The sequence below is a fragment of the Procambarus clarkii genome, chromosome 13, assembly GCF_040958095.1.
Source record: "Procambarus clarkii isolate CNS0578487 chromosome 13, FALCON_Pclarkii_2.0, whole genome shotgun sequence".
In the NCBI taxonomy this organism is placed as follows: Eukaryota; Metazoa; Arthropoda; class Malacostraca; order Decapoda; family Cambaridae; genus Procambarus; species Procambarus clarkii.
The window spans coordinates 8626683-8634425 of record NC_091162.1 but is presented as its reverse complement, the minus strand read 5'-3'; positions in this window follow the sequence as shown (position 1 = coordinate 8634425).

Here is a 7743-nt window from a genome sequence, read left to right as displayed (position 1 = left end):
TATGCCCCTGTTACCTTGCAGTAAAATAGGTACCTGGGTGTTAGTCAGCTGTCACGGGCTGCTTCCTGGGGGTGGAGGAGGCCTGGTCGAGGACCGGGCCGCGGGGACACTAAAGCCCTGAAATTATCTCAAGATATCCCTTTGGCTGCGTTTGATTTAACAACCTTAATTTTAATATTTTCTCGTGGTTGTACGTACTTATTTTCTAATAAGGAACAAGAACAAGCTTTTCATATATAACATTAATCACAATATAACAGAAAGTGATGAACGAGTCGACATAAATAACACTTCTATTCAAAATGTAATCACTTTCGGAACACGTAAATCGATCCCAATATCTGATTGATGGAGATTAAACCACCCAAGAGGTGGCACGGGCATGAATAGCCCGTAAGTGATAGCCACTTTTGAGCCATTACCAGTATCAAGACCTGATACTGGAGATCTGTGGAGGTGCGACTACACCCTGCGTGACGGGAGATGTCTCCCGTGATCCCAGTATCGTATTATCATACTATATATAATACACCATAACAATCAGAATAACATAATGCCATAACTATGGCATATATATCACAGAAATATATTATAATATTTTAAAATAAATTAATTTATTTTATATAATTATAATTATTAAATATATATTATAGAAATATATTATAAATAATTATATATCACCGAAATAGGTGTCAGTGTCATGGGTTTCAAGAAAGCACAACTGCTGCTGTTTTGACGGGGCTGCGTTGGGTGATACTTGAGTCTGCCCCACAAACCTTGGCAGCATTTACAGGGTCCAGGAGCCTCTGTTATAATAGCAAGACAACCTGTTGAGTATAACAGGACTTGCAAGTGTCTGGTCACGTGGACTTGTGTTTACTTATCACGTCCTAAGTCCGTTTTGTGAGACCACTGTCGTCTGGCGCAGCCAAAGGGTTATGTTGACCAACTTTAGCTTTGCTTGCCGACATTATCAAGTCTTTCTTTGTCTCAATAGACTGGGTCAGCGTCGTCGATTTTTAGTTGATTTGCCTTCTCTGTCTGCATTACTTTGCATATGCCGGTGTTAAACTCTAATAGCCATTATTTTAATCAGTTTTATAGTTTGCCTAGTTCTGCATTTAGATCCTCTGCCGTTTTCGTAATAAATGTATAATTCCTACTTTAAGATTGTTATAACATATATCATTGAACCTCAAGCACTCATTTATCATATATATCACTATATGCCGCAGTTCCTTATTATAGTTATAATCACAGAGTTTATATCACTTAACATCTGACAAATATAGGTTGTATAATATAGTTCTTAATTAATATCCTGTTCTCGTCACTCAATAAATAAATTGCTAGTACGTAATTATGTTACAAATATGTACATAATAAATGGTTTTCACATAATAACTACTTATAGGAGGCTCTGGTCCCCTTGAGGCCATGAGAGATGATACCAGTTATCATTATTCAAATGATTTCGATTTTGAGCACATAAGTGTTTGATGGTCCTCCACTGACCCAGAGGGAGGATAGCAGACCCAGAGAACAACTATTAGTTACACAGTTATCACCTTACCCTATTAAATGAACAAATCCACAAGGGTCGTGACGAGGATTCGAACCTGCGTCCGAGAACATCCCAGACGCTGCCTTAATCATTTGATGCATCACGCAATTGTGATTTCTGTGTGTAACCTTACCCTATTCTTTGGCACTCTGTACAATTAAGGCACGTAGGTGACTCATAGGAGTGAGCCCAGACTTAAAAACGTCAATTTTCCTGCGTTTTGCGGGTTATTCATGCCCGTGCTAGCTCTTAGGTGGCATAATCTTCATCAAATATCAATCTACATGTAAGCTTAGTCTTCATCTGTGTCTTGAATGCAAAGCATATTTTCTTGACGTTAACGAAACGTCGAAGAAATACAATTGAACATTGTTCACATTGTTCAGATTCTTCACATCAACGAGGAACAGGAGTGACATCACTGTGAGACGCTTCTGACGACATCGCAAGAGAACACTATCATCTTCACTCTGCAATATTTATACAAATGGCTGTCGTCGGGTTTATAAACAACTCCCTCAAGGCCATTCTTGTGTCAGTCTTACGCCCATATTATCATTACAGTATAAATTGCGTTTTGTTCTTCCCCGAGCAGAGAGGGAGAAGATTGAGAGACCTGCAACTCATCCTCTGCCAGACATGGAGTCAGGGAGATGGTTGTGTGGTGTATGCTTCCCTTATACCAGTCGCCTGTGTAAGCTGGAATACTGCCTCCTACTCCCTTGGGGCAGAACCTTTTCCCAGCGGATCTGTACACTGAGAGGTGTATCCTGCTTCTTGGTGTATATACACTGAGAGGTGTATCCTGCTTCTTGGTGTATATACACTGAGAGGTGTATCCTGCTTCTTGGTGTATATACACTGAGAGGTGTATCCTGCTTCTTGGTGTATATACACTGAGAGGTGTATCCTGCTTCTTGGTGTATATACACTGAGAGGTGTATCCTGCTTCTTGGTGTATATACACTGAGAGGTGTATCCTGCTTCTTGGTGTATATACACTGAGAGGTGTATCCTGCTTCTTGGTGTATATACACTGAGAGGTGTATCCTGCTTCTTGGTGTATATACACTGAGAGGTGTATCCTGCTTCTTGGTGTATATACACTGAGAGGTGTATCCTGCTTCTTGGTGTATATACACTGAGAGGTGTATCCTGCTTCTTGGTGCATATACACTGAGAGGTGTATCCTGCTTCTTGGTGTATATACACTGAGAGGTGTATCCTGCTTCTTGGTGTATATACACTGAGAGGTGTATCCTGCTTCTTGGTGTATATACACTGAGAGGTGTATCCTGCTTCTTGGTGTATATACACTGAGAGGTGTATCCTGCTTCTTGGTGTATATACACTGAGAGGTGTATCCTGCTTCTTGGTGTATATACACTGAGAGGTGTATCCTGCTTCTTGGTGTATATACACTGAGAGGTGTATCCTGCTTCTTGGTGTATATACACTGAGAGGTGTATCCTGCTTCTTGGTGTATATACACTGAGAGGTGTATCCTGCTTCTCGGTGTTTACGCTGAGAAGTTACTAAACTAGCCCTGGCCTATCTTCAGGACTAAGGTATACTTCACGGGCTCACCTTAGCCCATGCTACTTGGAACTTTTTGTACCAGGTAGCGAATCTTAAGCAACAATTGCTGGTGAAATTTAAATAAGTTCATTGAGGTATAAGTGAGGGATGAGGTAAGAACCTTCCATAGGTGGATAAGCACTAGCCCCCATCACCAAACTTTCCTCGCTCCAAATAAGAAACTCCTATGCCGAGGACACTAATGCTGAGTGATCTGCGATGGAGCAAGTACAAGGGGCTGAGCACTCAGGGGGCTAAGCCTAGCCCTTGTTCGGATGCCTAGTATCAGGCTGAGAGGACACGTGTTCGGCCGCTACACCAGACCATTCTCAAGCCGGATACAATACAGCAGCTACGGAAGTCGCCTACTGACGAATCGCAGAAGAACTTCCATTGTAAGCCCCACTGTCAAGCCGGGGAAAGAACAGCTCTCTGTAAGCTGATTTACAACGTAGATACCTGTACTCACCTAATTGTACTCAATTGTGTTTGTGGGGGGGAGGTTGAGTTTCGGTTCTTTGGTCCCGGCCCCAGTAGGCTCAGGTTCCTGAACCTATTGGGCTCTATCATATCTGCATTTCAAACTGTGTATGGAGTCAGCCTCCACCACATCACTGCCTAATGCATTCCATTTGTTAACTACTCTGACACTGAAAACAGTTCTTTCTAACGTCTCTGTGGCTCATTTGGGTACTGAGTTTCCACCTGTGTCCCCTTGTTCGCGTACCACCAGTGTTAAATAATTCGGCTTTATCTACCTTATCAATTCCCCTGAAAATTTTGTATGTAGTAATTATGTCTTCCCTAAGTCTTCTGTCCTACAGCAACATAAGGTTCAATTCATGTAGCATTTCCTAGTAAATCATACCTCTTAGTTGTGGGGACTAGTGTGATGGCATACCTCTGAACCTTCTACAACTTTGTCTTCTGGAGTTGCATACTCCAGGACTGGTCTCACATATGTGATTTGCACGGTTCAGAGTTATCCTTTACACAAATTTCTATAGGCAGTTCTTATATTAGCCAGCGTCGCATATGTCGCTGATGATATATGATTGGTGTGGAATTCAGGAGGCATGTTCAGTGTAATATCTGCCCCCTGGATCCTTCTCTCTCTCTCTGTTTCATGAAGGATTTCATCTCCCATTTGGTGCCTTGTGTCTGGCCTCCTGTTCCCTCCACTTTGGCTCATTCTTTCAGTTTATCCTCATCATCTTATAGCTTCTTGCTGTCTCCTCTGTCTTAATCCTCCTCATAATTTTCACATCATCAGCAAACATTGAGAGGCATTAGTGTATTTCCTCTGGAAGATAATTGACATATATAATAAACAGAATATATTCGTTTGCCTTGTTCGGGTTGAATGTAGACACAGTAGTCGCTTCTGTATATATTTATTGAGTGAGGCAAACAGGTGTATAACTGGCCAGCCGAGGTCCACCTACTCTGGGTCTGTGAGGATAACTGAGGCTGCTGGGAGCATGCTTGATGCTCCTCTGTCTGGCATGACGTCAGAGGCCTACTTGCCTGTGATTGGTTACATTTCAACTGACAGAATTTGAGTATAACACCGCTCGGACACGCTACCAAGTCGACGTCCCTTGTCGACAAGCTCTGGCTAGCTATATAGTTACAATGATACTGAAAGGACCTCGGTGGCATACAATAATGGCTTACATGTGAAATTTGCATAATAAAACATTGAAAGAAGATCAGGTGTGCGTAATACAAACAACTCGGCATATATGCACCAAAAAAAAAATTCATCATAATAGGTGAAAATCATGGTAACAATGCTTTGATTAAATCAGAGTATTAAGAACATGTGTATGTCTACTGACCAGATATGAACAATACAACCCAAGGTATTGCCTAAACAAAATTATTAACATGTGTCAATGGCATGTGCTTGAAAACCATACAAAATTAAACAATTATTACATTAATAGAACAAAGTTCTGACCTAACAACCACAATTGAATTTCAAGATAGATAATTTTTTTTTTTTTTTTCTTTTTTTTTTTTTTTTTCGAAATATACAATATATTTACAAGACCAATGTACAATATATATAATGTGCAATATATTTACAAGCATATACAAGACCTGGATCAAGAAGACTAACATCTGCGTGATAGCAGTCAGGATTCACTGGCCACAATGTGGTTGCTAGAACAATAATAACTCCTATGACAAGCACTGTAAAAATACAAATGGTAGTAGACTTAACAATGGCATCTAATTTATAACAAAATAAAGTTGAGAAAAACTATACATTATATATAATGGTAATAATAAGACACATGTGGTAGAAATACTGCAAATTATTTTTTTTTTCCAAAACAAACAGAATAACTGCAGAGTGCAATCAATTATAAATTCTGCGGATATCTACACCTAGCTCATCCAGAGCACTATACAACTCTGGCTCTGACTGAAGGTCCGGAACAGATGAAACTTCATGTGACAAACTATCATCTTGAGAGATATCCTCGTTAACATCTAGCCAATGGACGTGTGGTGAGTGCACGGTTGAAACGAGAGGTCTAGATCTAAGATTATAATTGCTAGTATGGGGTTGCTGAACATCCAGTGGTCTGTCAACCACAGGAGGTGGTGTCCGAGTAGGAGTATCTGTCTGGGTAAGTTCATTGTCATCTTCCTCATCAGTCTCGTCAACAGTCATTTTAGCTAACTTCATGTGGTCTAAATGTTCATTTATATACTCTCCTGTTAACAAGTTCTTAAGTCTGTATTTGTTACCTTTAATAAGCTCGATTACCTTATATGGACCCAAAAATTTCTTAGTTAACTTGTACATAGGACCAGACCTGTGTTGGTTAAGTATCATTACTACAGATCCAATAGTTATTTTACTGGGTTTAGCTCGTGCATTCCTTGCTAGAGTGAACTCGGCTGTTGCTTTGGACAGTTGTTCTCGTATTTTCTTGAATACTAATTGCATTTGTCTACGCTTCACTTGAACAAAATCATCTACGTTATATAAGGGAGTAGGAGGTACGTTAATCAATTCATTAGGGAGGATCTTATCTGTACCATAAAGAATAGCGTGAGGTGTGTCACCAGTAGAAACATTAATTGAAGAATTTATAGCACACTGAATTAAGGGTATAAAATCATCCCAATTGTTGTTATTAAAATTCAACGTGACTCTCAAGGCATCTAACACTTTCCTGTTAGTACGTTCAGCTAGTCCATTACTTGCCGGATGATAAGGCATGATGCTACATTTTTTGATGTTATATAAATCACACAAGCTAGTTAGAATACTATTACTGAATTCCGGACCATTATCTGAAAGGATTACTTTAGGCATACTATATCTACAAATTATTTGGTCATGGAATGCGCTGGCTATGGTTTCTGCTGTTTTGTTCGGGATAGGAACTAGTTCGCAAAACCGTGAAAAATTATCGACCATTACAAGCAAATGTTTGTTCCCTTTCTCTGTTTCCGCAAAATTTGTCAATAAATCCATCGATATTCGTTCCCAAGGAGCTTTAGTTGCTGGGTACACCTGAATTGGATTAGGTCCTGAAACATGTCCCTTGTGCTGTAAACAAGTTAAACATCTGTCAACATAATGAGCAATCTCCTTAGCCATTTTTGGCCAAAAATATTTCAATCGACCTTGTTGGAGTGTACGATCCTTTCCTGGATGTGCACTTGCAGGAGCATCATGGATAATTTTTAACACAGTTGGTACCAAGACAGCTGGAACAACTAACTGACAACATTTCCTCGGGGCTGTCCCTAGCTTTACTACTCTACACAGTAAATTGTCCAACATAACTAGTTCTTTCAATGGTACTGGCGGTTTATGAATCGGGCGAGTGTCTTGCTTAGTCAAAAATTTAATGACGGGTGCCCATATGGGGTCTTGTCTTTGTTCCGTTTCTACTACTGTAGCATCTAATGCTGGGTAATTTAACTGAATCGCAGCTACGTGTCGAGAAAACGCATCCGCTACAACATTTTGCTTTCCTGGAATATATCCAAATGTGGGATTGAATTCTTGAATTGTGAGCAAATATCTAGCAAACTTTCCAACTGGATTCTTATTTTTGAACAAGGGAATTAATGGTTGGTGATCTGTAAGAACATGAACTGGGTAATTATAAATTGTATCCTTGAAATGTTTAAGTGCCCAAACAACTGCCAAGGCTTCTCGTTCTGTTGCACTATAATTTTTCTCTTCTTTAGATAAAGTACGGCTAGCATAAGCTATTGCGTGATCTCTGTGACCTTCTGTTTGAAGTAATGCAGCACCTAAACCTATGTCACTAGCATCTGTAACCAACGTAAAAGGTTTAGAAAAATCTGGGTACCTAAGGACAGGTGACGAAATCAAGGCTGCTTTGAGTTTTTTGAATGACTGATCCTGGGCCTCTCCCCAAACAAAGGGTTCATCTTTTCTTTGCAACTTGTAAAGCGGAGCGGCTATAATAGAGAATCCAGCAATAAATGAACGATAAAATCCTACAAGACCTGTGAACTGTCTTACGGCTTCTGCGGTACGAGGTGTTGGAAAATCACGGGCAGCAATAATTTTTGATTCATTCAATGTAATACCTGAAGGT